Consider the following 13770-nt stretch of genomic DNA (forward strand, 5'->3'; position numbering starts at 1 on the left):
TCGATGCTGGAGTAGGGCCCAATTATCCAATGAGGAATTCCACCAGATTGAAACCTTTCAGTCTAGTCTAGCCTCTTAACTTCGCCCTCAACCCAGACTGCTTAACTCCTTATCAACAGAAAGTAATAGATCGTATCTTTAAATATACAGATGTACATTATATTGAGGTAATTACAATTATTTAGGGAAAGTGATTAGAAGATATATTAGAAGACGAGTTCCAGTTACAATAATAATAATTCGAAACTTAACCTACAAAACAAAAGACTCTTATATCTACTGTTACTTCGACCTATTTGGTCATAAGGCATCGAAGTATGGGTCTCGACTAAGCGTTCCAACTAGACATTACAGTCAAAAATACTTCGAAAACTTCTTAACGCTCCGTTCTAATGTATCTAACCTCACTATCCATAATGATCTCAAAATCCCTTTCATTACAGATCTTGCTAACACTCGTTTTCTCAAATTTCATTCCTCTGCAGCAGCTCATCCTAACCCTCTCATAGAACATCTATCTTCCTCCACATTACCAAGTAATCCTCCAAGAAGATTGAAGAGAAAATGGCCTCGTGATCTACTCTTATCTTGAGAGCAGTATAGCAAGAGCACGTTACTGGAATGCCTTCTCTACTCGTGATTTTCACGTATTTTTTATCAGGTACCATATTTGCTTGTTGCAACAATCGTTGCAGTTGTAAATTCCAATAAAAGATTTAAAATAATAATAATATTTCTGGTTTCTAGAGAGAAAAAAGAAGATATTTTTGTAGCTGTGCAAACAATTTCTGAACTAAATACATTATTAACCACAGCTTTACGCTGAATAAAATAAACATAATAATAAAGACGAACTTATTTTTTGTATAACATAGGTTGATGGTGTCATGTTAAATCTGTTATGCTGATAACGTCTGGTTTTCGGCTTCCAGCAGTGGTACATATGTTAGTAGAGTGTGTTTGGGAAGAACATGGCGGTGAAGCTGACGTTCGCTGTACTTTTTATTTCACTTCCAAACTTTCTCTCATCCTGTCCTCTCCTGCCACTTTGCTACAGCTACAGAGTTTTCCACATTTCCATTTAATATGATGGCCAGTTTTGTGAACATCACATTCTGAAGAGTGATTTTTTTTTTTTTTTATGTACAGGCATTATACTGGTGGGCTTGTACGGAAGGTTGGACACTTTCGCTTTGTGTCAACTTCCGTTCACAAATATATTGAGTGTTACCGGCACATATAATTCTATATTTACTAAACACATGTTGGGAAAAAGAGGACACTTTATCTGTCTCTCAAGGAGCTCTCGACAGAGTGTAGCCGACACTTCAGCTAGCAAAAGGAAGCAACCTTGAGCTTTATATTTATAATATTGTGTATTATTTTTATATATGAAACATTATATCATATATATTATATATATACAATATATTAATTCTGGGGTGGAATCTATTCAGAGCAAATCGAAAAGTTTTTCCGATATTTTATTTCCTGTAGCCGTATTTAATAAAGTAATTTTTTTTACCATTTTTTTTCTTCTTATTATACAATGAATGCTAGATATTTTATTTATTATTTTTCAGTACCTCGGAGGTATTCAATACTAAGTCCATTTTTTTTTTTAATTTCTTTTTTTAATGTTTCTAATACAAAATTATTTTTTTTATTACACAACCATCTGTTAACGAGCATCTATGTTACTTAATATCCACCAGAGATTTAAATAAAATAACTTCCATGGCCTTATAAATAAGAAAAAAACCGCGAAAAAACTCTTTCATTTGCTCTCCTGTAAAAAATTTAAAATGTGACAGGGTTGTGTACCTCCGAGGTACTGATTTAATATAAAATTATTATGGTTGCAAATATTTATCTACGAGGGTCGTTTGAAAAGTCCGTGCAAAAATAAAAACTACTTAATTTTTTGGAGTAAACCTTTTTTATTTTTCAACATAGTCTCCTTTTAGGCTTATACACTTCGTCCAACGCTGCTCTAGTTTGTTGATCCCTTCCGAATAATAGGATTTTTCCCAGTCTGAAAAATAGCCATTCGTTTCTGCAATCACCTCCTCGTTTGAATAAAATCTTTTTCCCGCCAGCCATTTCTTCATATTGGGGAACAAATAGTAGTCCGAGGGAGCCAAGTCTGGAGAATAGGGGGGATGTGAAACGAGTTGGAACCCTATTTCCATTAATTTTGCGACCACAACTGCTGTGGTGTGAGCTGGTGCGTTGTCGTGATGGAAAAGGACTTTTTTGTGGGCCAATCGTGGGCGTTTTTCTTGCAGCTCGGTTTTCAAACGGTCCAATAACGTTGAATCAGCAATCTCACGCACCTTCACTCTTCTATCATCCATCACCATATCATGGATTTTATCAATGATTTCTGGAGTAGTAACCTCAACAGGGCGTCCAGAACGTTCAGCGTCACTTGTGCCCATATGGCCACTCCGAAAATTTTGAAACCACTTATAAACTGTCCTAATCGAAGGTGCAGAGTCACCATAATGTTTATCAAGCTTCTCTTTAGTCTCCTGAGGCGTTTTGCCTTTCATAAAGTAGTGTTTAATCAACACACGAAATTCTTTTTCGTCCATTTTTTGAAAATCACTCGACTTCCTCGATTCAAACGAATGCCAAACACAAAGAAATAGACCGATCTGGCTGAAACTTGGCGTGTGTTCTAACAAGAGATGCTACTAACTAAACATAACCTCGATACGCGCCAGTGGTGCTATCTCTCAGACTTTGCACGGACTTTTCAAACGACCCTCGTATAAAAATGGGTAAAAAATAATATATTTTTATTCGTTGCATTATTATTTTGTTTCGCACATTTTTACTGTATTATAATAAAGACAATTATACAATCACACCTATTTCACGTGAAATTCACCATATAATATCACTCGCAATTATCATAAATAATTAGCAAACATGTAGCTTATAGTTAAAGTAGAGAAAACAAATGTGGAGTTCTAAAATTTATTCATCAACAGCCCACAAAACTTTCTAGACTATGGAACTTTTCGCACAGGACGAGAGAAGGTGCATTCAGACCATATTTGAGCTTTCTGCAAGAGATATCTGGGTTAAAATGCACACAAACACATTGGACTTCTCGCATAGCACATTTTTACATCTTCAGAATCTTAAGACATGTATTTTAATTAGAAGCTCAATTTTAACATTTTGTTAAGTTCGCATTATTTCATATCACTAGAGAAAGTATAACCAGAAAACTCTATTTTCTTTAACGGTAATTCTATTTTTCTGGTATAAAATTTCTTACAATCACAAATTACAGTTACAAAAAAAAAAAAAAAAGCCTTGCAACATTATTTAGAAAAAACCAACAGGTGAATAGGTCGTTAAGTAGCGAAAATGGTTCAAACTAAATGATAAGTTCTAATCTGTAAAATAATGCTTCCAATAAGACCATTAACCAGCGCTGGTCCATGAAAACATTATGAAATTTGCTAACTGGGATGAGGATCAGAACTATCTGAACGAATCAGTATTATGCCTTTATGGCCTGCTTGCTCCTTGCTCAGGAACTTCTTCCTAGATGCATTCCCTGCTAGCGGCACGATAGCGCAAGGGCTACCATATATATAGGAAGTGATTAGCTGCGAAATAAACAGACTTGATGCAGCCACAGACAAGTGGAGGTTACATCGGAGTGGAGGTGGCTGATGCGGTTCCTAGCTTCTAAAACCCTCAATCTAGTGAAATTGGCGAGTACGAAATGCCACTATAAACAAAGCGCTTTGAGACGGGTTGGCAGGGCTTAGAACTGTAAAGAAAGATGTCAGTCTAGAGGAAGAAATTCCGAAATACCAATTCCTATTGAAGGCTGGTGGAAATTGGCCAGCTATTTCTGTAAAAACTGAGCAAGCTTACAAAAACATTTAAATTGCCTCAAATACCTATTGATGTAATTGGCATAAACAGTGGCTTTAGATATGGATTATTACCTTCGGAACATGGAACGTCCAAGAATTGACCACTAAAAAAGGAAAAGCTGCAGAAGAACTAACCCTCATAGAATATAAATATATATATATATATATGTATATAACAGCTTCGAAAGAGGTGAATATTAAGGAAAATCAAGCTTACATGGTGCACCAGCCAGCCGGTTGGACAGATCTGTTCAATTAGACAAAGGCAGGCGTCAGAATGCAAGTTCAGAATTTAAGTAACTTGGTGTTTGGATTTTTTTCAGAAGGGACCCATTCATCAATAGATATATAATAAATTTAATTATTAGAGGTAAAATATAATAAAGACAGAGATGAGGTCATCAAGGACTGGTGGAGGAGAGACCCGAAAAAAGGAGATCAAAAAGTAAATTATCCAATCTTTCGCAGAAGATGTTAGCAAAAATTAGAGCATTGCATTGCGTCATCTCCTAGCGATGGAAATGGATTACTAGAGGCGATGAGCGAGGAAAAATATTAATGACATTAAAAATGGCCGAGTTAGCTAATCCAGAGCATTGACGCATCTCTTAAACCGCTGAGATCTTACTGTTCTGCTTCGAGAGACCTCCAACATGGTAATAACTGCATTGTGTGTTATGTCAAAATTATTATTCAGCCATTTTTTTTAGCACGTAGTTGATTGCTACTAAAATAATTAGCAAACACATTAACGATGTAGTGCACACAAACCGCACTTTGTTTAACCAGTAAGTACACAAACGCGCTGTGTTATCTGCATAACTAATTAATATACACCAATTTTAGGGCACTTTGTTGGTTCTGTATGTATTATATAACTGCCAAAAGACATTGTAACTATATTCATTCAACCAGAAACAAAAAGCTAACCATTACAATGATTTATCTAGCAATTAAATTCATTCAAAAATTGTTATGTTGTTTAATTAACGAGCTTTATTAATTTCGCTGAAATTATAGTAATAAACACGTAAAAGAACTAGCTTACAATGGCGGTAAGTTGGTTATATTTCATTCCTAAAAACGTAGCCAATGATTACTTTCTGGTGTTACTGGTTAAAATTGGTTAGGGCGAGTAATGCTAATGACAAATTGGGTGACAAAGGACCAACACCTTTTAAGATACGAAAATTCAAGATTTTAGAGAACCGCTTGAACGACATTAATGATGAACCGATAGTTTTTTATTTACATCATTATCCGTACTTATTTTATCAACTGAAGCTCATAAATAAAATGTGTTTCAAAAGAGTATTAAACAATTTTTAAGTTTCATATGATAAACTGATATGAAACATATGAAAAATGTCATACCCAGATATCTACCTTCCACGTGACCACTCATCTTCAAACCCGGTAGGCGTTTTAGGTAGATGTTTTAAAAGAACCTTGAAACCACTTAGATGGTGTATCGTAGTTCTGGCCGGCATTCACTTCAGCGAGACTTGCAAGTAACTCTTTCCTGAAAAATCCACAAACAATAAATCTAAGGAAAATGTTTAATAGTGTTCGAATCCATTTCGGTGAAATGTTTCGTCTCGTATTATTTGTTAGACGGAATCCAGCAAAAACCTTTAGTATCAGACGCGACAATATCATTTTTTAAATAAAGCAAATTTGACAGCTTTTTGGTTTCTGATATATTCTGTTATTTTGTTGTCACACCCAGATATACCTTCACATCGTACTAAATACCATAATCTAATTGTTCTTTTTTATAGAGCTCTTATATTATGCATATTTAAGAAAAGCTCAGTTTAAAATTTTGATTTTACGTGCAGTTATTAGGGTAAAGTTTTTTTTAAAGTTGTAAACAGACATGTTCATTAAATAAATTAACGAACTCAACATAGTTTTGAATTACAATTATTGTGGTAAAAGTGAAGAGTTAGCTTCAATATGCCACTTCCAAAAATACTAATTCCAAAGTGCCAACTTTCTAAATTGTTGAAAGCAACCCTCTGCCAATCCAACTCCTCTTTCTGCATTCGTGAAACAATCAAATCCACCCTTCGCAGGGTAAAAATGTCTATTCTAAATTTAAGTTGTATTAGCATGTACCACATTGATTTGCTGTTCTTCCAAAATAAAAACAATTAATACATGGGGGTAAGTGGAAGCTTTAATATAACTGTATGCTTACAATTATTTATGTATTTAGCTTAGTAAGTTTCACCGTCAGCGATATTATTAATGGAGAAAAAGTCACTCGCCACTGAGATTTGTCCATCATTAAGCAGCCATGGGTTTATTTACTCTTTTTTTTTACCCTCATTCGTAATTTTTAATTACGTTAGACTGCCCAAGGCATGGGCGTCGCCAACTTCCATGCTAGAAGGGGAGGCAACCAAACATTTTATAGAATTTAAAAGCAGACAGAATAAATAAATGAAATTTTATTTAATAAAGAAATATTTGATTGATAATTATTGAAATAAAACAAAAAAATGTTCTTAGTTTTTGGGAAATTTGAAAGTAAATTTTGAATAGAATAATTGTAGTTGTCAAATACAATTTTTCTATGCACCTTCCAAATTTCGGGGGAGCGCTAATGGTAATATTATGTCCCTGGGTCTCCCTCTGCATCTTCCTGTTAAGGTGGGATATTTCCTTTTACTTAAAAGAACCCTGAAAGAGAAGAAAATACATAGGGAAGGGATTAGCTATGCGGTTAAAGTACTGGACTCCCACGCGGAGGTCCCGGGTTCGAATCCAGCTGCTGACCCTTAGATTTTCTCTTCCTAGGAGCTTCTTGCAGCTCACTGTCCGGTGATGGGCAGTGTTGTCTGTAACGAGAGAACACTGTCCGGAGGCTGGCAGTGTACTGAAAAAAGCTCCGGGCGCCAATAACCTTAGATGTTGACGCGCCTTAAATCAATAAACAAAAAAAAAATTACATAAGAATAAATATTCATTCCACTCTTAAATTTTCTCTTGCAAGGTAGGAGCTTCTTGTAGCACAAGGCGTGGTGAAGGACGGGGGTTGTCTGTGAGCAGACTCGTACATCGGAAAAGGCGAGGAGTGCCAATTACCTCAAAACGGATATATCTAGTGTAAACTCAAATTCGAAAATCCGGACGAGCGCCAATTTTTACAAACAACAGGCTAATGAATATAAACTTTGATAGTTTCATATCTGTAAAATTTACTTCTTCTGGGTAGTGCCAGTCTTCTAATTTGGAGGTTAGGTTTTTTGAGAAGGAGCACTAAAGCTCTCTTAAAAACAATACTAAAATATGATAGCCCGACATCATGACTTACTTTATCTCTTTTTGACTATCCTCGGTTAGTTAAGCGTAACATCTTATTCAATAAGTAATCTTCCGACCCCTCGAATAGAAAGTCTTGCCCTTAAATCTTTTCCAGAACAAAAGAACCTGCCTAACTGGGAGCCAAAAAAAGTTGACCACCACCTAATAGTTCCATTATTCGGCTCAACCTTCGGAAATTCAAATCTTCTTCTTCTTGCTTGGCACTACAGTCCATGAAGGACCTTGGCCGCCTCAATATTGCTATGCCATTCCTCCCTCTCTTGGGCCGCTCTTCTCCATCTTCTTATGCCCAAATCTCTTAGATTCTGCTCAACATTGTCGAGCCATCTCACCTGGGGCTTCCCTCTCCTTATAGCCCCTACTGGATGTGCAAGAAATAATTTCTTGGCTATTCTTTCCTCTCCCATTCGTTCCAAGTCCACCAATCATCTAATTATTCCTTGCTTGATAAGGCCAAATAGGCCCTGATCGCATAAAAGTCACTGACTTCCTTGTTGATGCTTATCCTCCATCTGTCCCCCTTCCAGAATGGGGCCATATAACATTCTTCTCAAAATTTGTCTCTCCCAAGGACATTCAAATAATGAACTAATATATTTATTTTCTTAAATCATAATATGACAATAAAACAATTTAAAAAAAAAAAAAATTATTACTCTCGAATGAATCCACTTGTAGACATTATTCACTCATGCTATAATTTCCATTAAAGTGCAGCCACTCCTGTGATTAGGATAGAAGCATAACATTCTTTCCATCTATTTAAAAAGATTGGACTACGTCAGAATTCCCCAAAAACCAAACTAAAAGAGTTTTAATAAGCCTAACAGGCTAAGAACCGCGGTAGGCCAATCTCGTTTAAACCTTGGGCCTGTAAACTTTTAATTTACCATCACTTGGGGCCACTTGGGGAGAAATTGCTTAGTGCAGTTAATACCTTATATGAATGTTACTTTTGGTCTTAAACATTGTTAATGTATGATATGCTCAAAAAACAAATTTACAGTAAAGTATTTCAAATAAAAGTGAAGGAATAAGAATAAATATTTTTTTAACAAAAAAAAAAAGAAAAGAAAACAACCAAAAACAAAAACAAGGCCAGAGTTAGAAAATTTCAGCTTATTAAAAGTTATAAGACGTTTTTAAACGCTGAAGAAATACAAAAAGTGAATACTATCAAGTGTTGCATTTTTTAGAGAAATTAGCAAATGAGAATAAAACCCAAGGAAAAAGTCTCAGTAAATCTACAAAACTTTACCGACTACCCAATCCATAAATAAAGTAACTTGTTACAAAGAGATTCCTTATTACTTTATAACTAGAAATATTAAACTTGTGCGAAGGAATATTGAATACATTACACCCTCAGGTTAGTTCATTAATTATTTTAGAGGGATATCGAGTACATTTAATGTGTGAATTTATTTTTAAAGTATTCACCACCCTCACTCCCAGAAATTTCTGCCGGTTTAAGCCTTAAATTATTGTTACAGGTGAAAAAAGCAAAGATTGGCTATATTAATTGGAATAAAACTGCTATAATTGGAATCGCCAGCAGGTAAGTGCTCTATTCGGATACATACACTATCAATGCCGTACATAATCTCTATGGTACTCTGATCACATCATAATTAGAATGTGTCCACATAACCTGGTCTTGTTCTTACAAACTGCATTCAACTTCTTTTGCAAAAAAAAAAAAAAAAATTAAAAAAACACAATTATAATCAATAAAATATACTTCAACGCAACAACACAAACTCACTCTCCTTAACTTGAAACATTCTAACCAAAACAAAAGACTAAACATTAATTACCATTTTCCTATCCAAAATCATAAACAAAGAAATGAAACAGAGTATCGTTTATAACCTCTCCATTACTGTATAAATCTCGCCAAATAATCGCATGCTTTAGACTACTGGGTGGTACGCACTATGAAGAAGACTACATAAGTATAAGAATATTTAATTCAGCATAAAATTAGAAGGATGAAACCGGAAATATAATGTTCAAAACATGTTTATTTTGGTCATTTTTACGATATCAATTTTTATTGCATTGTTCTATAATTTATCAAATACCTGTGGGGGAAAAATTAGTAAAAAAAAAATTTTAATACTATTTTTCCTAGAAATAATTTCCAAAAACGACTGCCTAATCTCATTGGCAAGCGGGATGTGTAAAGTAGGCGGTCTGTAGCTGATGACGTAGTTACCCTGTAAGCCACTCCCTCACCAATAAAAGCACAGTTATCCAGTACGTAAAATGGTGCTCTTTCACATTCATTCAATTATCTAGATTTTACTTTCTTTTACTTCAGGAAAATATTTTAACTTTTTTGATTCTGCATTGCATTAAAAGTATGAAACCGGAAATATAATGTTCAAAACGTGTTTATTTAGGACATTTTTAAGATATCAATTTTTATTGCATTATTCTGTAATTTATCAAATACCTATGGGGGAAAAATTAGTAAAAAAAATTTAAATACTATTTTTCCTAGAAATAATTACCAAAAACGACTGGCTAATCTCATTGGCGAACGGGATATGTAAAGTAGGCGGTCTGTAGCTGATGACGTAGTTACCCTGTAAGCCACTCCCTCACCAATAAAAGCACAGTTATCCAGTACGTAAAATGGTGCTCTTTCACATTCATTCAATTATCTAGATTTTACTTTCTTTTACTTCAGGAAAATATTTTAACTTTTTTGATTCTGCATTGCATTAAAAGTATGAAACCGGAAATATAATGTTCAAAACGTGTTTATTTAGGACATTTTTAAGATATCAATTTTTATTGCATTATTCTGTAATTTATCAAATACCTATGGGGGAAAAATTAGTAAAAAAAAATTTAAATACTATTTTTCCTAGAAATAATTACCAAAAATGACTGGCTAATCTCATTGGCGAACGGGATATGTAAAGTAGGCGGTCTGTAGCTGATGACGTAGTTACCCTGTAAGCCACTCCCTCACCAATAAAAGCACAGTTATCCAGTACGTAAAATGGTGCTCTTTCCCATTCATTCAATTATCTAGATTTTACTTTCTTTTACTTCAGGAAAATATTTTAACTTTTTTGATTCTTCATTACTTTAGTGATACAATTGTAATAATTACAATGAAGTAAGTGTATCGTTTCGTATGAAGTTGAAAATGATTTTTTTAGTCTCCAGTGGTAAATACGCACTATGAAGAATACTTTAGGTAGGTTTAAGATTAATCTTAATTAATTTGAACTAATTAATTTGAGAATTACCTACTGTTATTTGTTAGTTATCTTTAAAACATTATATTCCTTGCAGCATTAGTGTTGCGAATATCTGTTTAATTATAATTATAATTATTAGTGATATAAATATAATTGTAATGATTTTAATGCAATTATCTGTGTCTAGTGTTAGGCACGCACTATCAAGTAAACTGCAGGTAGGTATAAGATTTATTTGAGTTTTACATTTATTTGTTAGTTATCTTTAAAACATTGTATACCTTGTAGCACACACAGAAACCAGTTGGTCGCGGCTGGCACACAGGACGCGATTATTTGTTAGAGCGATCCAGTTTGGTAGCTTTCTTGATGAGAAGTAGTAGTGCGTTTTTTTGTATTAAAACTATTACAGAATTACAGCTATTTGTTAATAGCTGTAATTCTTTACGTTACATATTCATCTCTTCAGCATCAATTTTTCTCCATCTTCATCTGCAGGGGGTGTCTTTTGTTTGCCCTCTTTATGGCCCTGGCCCTTCTGGCCTTGACCCTCGCTTTCGCGCGCTCATAATAAGTGTAATAATTATAATGAAACCATCTGTGCCTAGTGCAGTGGTTCCCAACCTGTGGTCCACAAGAACTAAAATATGGTCCGTGAAACACTTAACATTTTTAAAATAATAATATATTTATTTAACATCCGTCCGCGTGAGTGGAACGTCGAGCGAGCGTAGAGCGCCCAACAAGTCCAAGAGTTGACTAAAAGCAAATGATGATTTGCGTGTCGCTTTGAGCAATCTCATCAATCAGGATTACCCATCTTGTTAAAAAAATGCGAGCTCAAAAAGCAAATTAATGTAACTGAATACATAATCACAATGTTAATTGAAGTTTATTTTTAAAACCTAAAAAGAGAAAAGAGAATTGGAACTCTATCGATTCACTTTACTGTATATAAGCGTGTAATGCGTGTGTTTGTCTGTGAATGTGGGTGTGTAGGTGATGTGCCAACGGTGTAAACATTCTTGCCAACATCTTTGGCAACCGGTTGTAATAATAATAATTTTTTTAATTAAACTGTAAAAATGTTCCTTATTCAAATAAGCGATGAGCGCTTTCTCAGTTGAATTAGTCTACATAAAAATAAAGAAAACCAATTCCTCTTCGTCGTGCTATCTCAAGTTATAACGGTACTGAATAGAAGCGCTTTATCTTGATTCATTTTCTTTTATCTTCAAAATTATCCAGAAACTTCCTTTGCATTTTACAGGTAAAATTTTTCACAAAATTTTACTGATTGGAAGATTTCAAAAAGTATTTGACTATTATAAATAATGAATGTAAGTGACAGACAAAGTGCTGTGTAAAAAGTTTACCCAGATTTTTGTCATATCACCTTAGTCATCTTAATGTTCTTTCAGGGTCCCTTGATTACTCTTTAAAGAACTGTTCTTCCTATGCCATCCTAAATGGAGTCATAAGGTCGTTATAAGTTTGAAGGGTAGGTAAGTAACTAGCTATAGGTTCTGATTTTATTTAACCTTGACTTTTATAGAGAATGACTGATAATTTTGTTTTTCTAAGTACCTTTTATTGACGCCATTTTTTTTTTTTTTTTTTTTTTGCAAAGAGGGCCAATTGAGAAGGCGGCTAGTCGAAGACCTTTTTATAAATGTATTTTCTGATTAGGTCAAGTTCGATTTCTCCGTTCAAACTCTTTAACTTGTCAGTACTGAACATCTCTTCCCATTATTCTCAGCGATTCCATTATTCCATTATTCAGGTTTGGAAACTTAGATATTATGATAAATTTTTAACACCTCTTTCTTGGAGACGGGTTTATCCTATTTTAGAAGATTGCTGACATTTCTAACATTAATTCATAAAATTCATAGTGACCGTCTAATGTATGGATCAATCATTTGAAGACTAGCAGCAAAGACTGGAAAAACTCACAATGTATCCTTAGTAAAGTTTACATTCAATAGTATGGAAGTAAACAACAAAGTACATGATGAAATTGTAATTGAAATCCAGGTAGCCATTTCAAATTAGAGGACAAAGTTATTTACTGAAGTTCTGGGTTGAAACTAAACTGGTACAGAAGCGATATTGGAAGATTATTACCTAAAATCTCAAACCACTCCTCTGTCTTGCGTCAAAGAACTCTCGGTTAAATAAAGGCAGCATGTTACTTCTGCGGTACTAGGTTTGTTAGTAGTAGGAGCCACAATAGATCCAAAGGGGTCGCAATGGCGTAGGCCTTGAGGCCGCCCTAATCTAAGTAGCTCCAACACTAAGTCTAAGAGAATATAATCAATCCTCATGAAGCGGAACTGAGAGAAAAGTATAGAAGTTCTCATTCCTAGGAGCCGTCCCAACAATTAACTGGCCACGACTGCTCACAAGCTCATCTACTTGGGTATTTTCACCTTGCAGGATGTTTTCCTCTGCCACGACATTAGTAGCATTAACGGTCACCACCTTTATTCATGTAAAGCGCATGTTGCAACTAGAGCAGTAAAACTGTAGCACTAGATCACTATAACAAAAATTGATCCTTTACTAGCCATAAACGTGCGGCGTCGATGATCAAAAGGTGGAATTTGGATTAAAAATTTAGAACAAAAAAGTACAATCATGCCTATTTTTTAAGACGGGCTTTACGTCCAACTTATGTGGCCACCAGCAAACATAATTTATTATAAATGTCTCGTATAAACCATTAAATAAAATCCAAGTTCTAGACCAGGAATTAAACCCAGTACCACAATACATCTTAGTGGACATCGCCTTCAACCACTTTATTATATGTATGATACAATTTATTTTTCGTAATATTATTATAACTGTCTAATGATTTAATTTACCAACAATCTGCAACGAGTATAGTAATAGCATTTGCATAAATGTGTTATCATTCAAATAGGTAGTTTTCAATCAATTTCTCAACTACAGCCAATTAAGTTATACATTCATAAGAGCAAATAATTAATTATGAATGATGTAAATCTGAGTTATAATATTATTGAACTTTAGTCAATAATGAATAGCATATTCCCTCTAGTCACTTTATTCAATTATCTAAGCAAATCAATATGTATGGAATAATTTGCTCATGGGATATTTATTCTCTGAGGAATAGAAGCAGGCTTTGGTTCTTTTCTGAGCTATGAATAAGAGCTATCAAGTCCAAACTTCACTAATTTTTGTTAAGTAAACTTGTAACTTGACCAGAGAATGTAAATATCAAATTTAAATATGTAAAATGTAAATATCTTGAGAGGTAAGACCTAGGTGAATATTGCTGTCTT

General features: G+C 34.3%; 1 protein-coding gene across 4 annotated transcripts in view; it reads left to right on the top strand.

Annotated features, from left to right (window-relative positions):
- The window catches only part of Nmdar2 (glutamate ionotropic receptor NMDA type subunit 2), a 691809-nt gene that overhangs the window by 213049 nt on the left and 464990 nt on the right, over window positions 1-13770 (top strand). For 3 of the 4 annotated variants that reach the window (XM_074142002.1, XM_074142021.1, XM_074142012.1), the window contains exon 2: window positions 8732-8796. The exons of the other annotated variant lie outside the window; for it this stretch is intronic. The gene's annotated coding sequence lies outside the window, so the exon portion shown is untranslated. The remainder of the gene's footprint in view (window positions 1-8731; window positions 8797-13770) is intronic. 4 annotated transcript variants of the gene reach the window in all.

The sequence above is a fragment of the Rhodnius prolixus genome, unplaced genomic scaffold, assembly GCF_049639745.1.
Source record: "Rhodnius prolixus isolate KJV_2025 unplaced genomic scaffold, Rpr scaffold_1, whole genome shotgun sequence".
In the NCBI taxonomy this organism is placed as follows: domain Eukaryota; kingdom Metazoa; phylum Arthropoda; class Insecta; order Hemiptera; family Reduviidae; genus Rhodnius; species Rhodnius prolixus.